The sequence below is a fragment of the Clarias gariepinus genome, chromosome 2 (assembly GCF_024256425.1).
Source record: "Clarias gariepinus isolate MV-2021 ecotype Netherlands chromosome 2, CGAR_prim_01v2, whole genome shotgun sequence".
Classification (NCBI taxonomy): Eukaryota; Metazoa; Chordata; class Actinopteri; order Siluriformes; family Clariidae; genus Clarias; species Clarias gariepinus.
Window position 1 is genome coordinate 5,289,473 of NC_071101.1, and position 1,817 is coordinate 5,291,289.

Here is a 1,817-nt window from a genome sequence, read left to right on the forward strand (position 1 = left end):
GATATTTAAAGTAAACAATTTTACTTTTTCCCCCAACGCCCTTGCCAATAAGTCCAGAAGGGAGTCTGTCAACAACTTACAGGAGGCCTCTCCAACCAGCATTTATCACTATTATCTCATATAGAATAAATAAGTCTGTCAGCGCTCAGGGGCCCCTACTGACCTGGGGCCCTAAGCAATTGCCTCTGTGCACAGAACTGAGAAATGGTGCCTTAAAACATACAATGAAAGGAAGACAAGGCAAAGAAAATGTAACACTGTTTATTGAATCGAATCAGTGAAGCCATTCTTCCTGCTTTATAATCCCATGAGGAATAATACTATGGTACATACTCAAGTTTACCATGGTACAACTATAGTACATTTTAGAATGTTCCTAGCTTGGTTATATGTTACGTAACACAATACTTTAATAAATCATGGAGTTATTGATGTTCCATGATATTTAATGATACATGCAATATCTTATAAATGACTCATCTGTAGCCATTTTGGTACACAAACATGCATAACAGATATTTTTACCATATCCTGTTGTGTGTCCATAGCTCCATACTACATTATGGTATATGCTAAAACCATGTTCCATACTTTTCTCTCTATCTCGGCAAATAAGTACCATGGCACTGCCAAAAATTGAATGAGACTTTATCCACTGGTACAAGCACCATCAGACTATTGTGGTACATACTGTATACCATGGTCAAGTTTCTTATTTAAAAATCACAGCCATGGGAACTTGTTCCTTGTTCCTACCCCCAAAACTCTAAAAATTTAACTTTGAGCAGAGTTTAGCCCTGAAAACATGAAAAGCAAAGCAGATATTTGCATTTGGGTGTGGTGCTTTGTCCTCGTGTCAAAAAAAGAAATAAAATCCTGACTAAGTATGGCATTTCACATCAAGGTTTTATTTAACATTATTTGTCTGATGTTTTTCTTTAACATCACCAAACACTGAGGCAGCATCCAATGGAACAGAGGGAAAAGGGCCTTCCCCAAGAGCCCAACAATAACAGCTTGGTGATATGAATTCTCAACCTTCAATCAAGCACAATCCCTTAACCACTGAGCTACAGTTACTACTTTTTTAGTTTTCCTATTTAAGTATCAACTGTCAGGGTGCTGTTCCCAGGGGGTTATTGTGTTTAAAGCATACAACATTCTAAAATATGATCATTATGTATATTATTTTATACATTACCAAATAACCTCCAAGCCATCACTAACTTAGTAATAGTACAATTTCACTTGCTTAAAGAGGTACTGTATAACACTAAATGGTGGCAGTAGCTATTATATTAATTAAAATTTTGAAACAGACATTTGGTTGCTAAAGTTCATAAAATCAGCTTTCCTAAAACCAAAAAGAAACCATAAAATAACTAGTAAAATTAAATATCTTGTGAAATGACTGTTAGCAGCATTAACAACCATCTTAGCCAAAAAAACTTGAATGTGGACAGTGGGGTTGCACTTAACACACTGCATATAGAGGAGATACCCCATACTATAATGTAGCTCTAGCACACATCAAGAAAGCTGTTTCGAAATCCATCAGCAAACCACCTCCTGCTGTGGAGTCCCACCAAGAGGCTTTCCATCATGTTTCAGTTTCATAACTGCTGGAACAATATTGCCATCTTCATTTTGTCTGACCATCCCCCTGCCTGTCTGTCCCGACTATGTATGGAATTTCACATCAAGGTTTTATTTAACCTCATTTGTCTGACGTTTTTCTTTAACATCACCAACCACTGAGGCAGAATCCAATGGAACAGAGGGAAAAGGGCCTAGACAGCAGCAGCAAGGGATCAAAT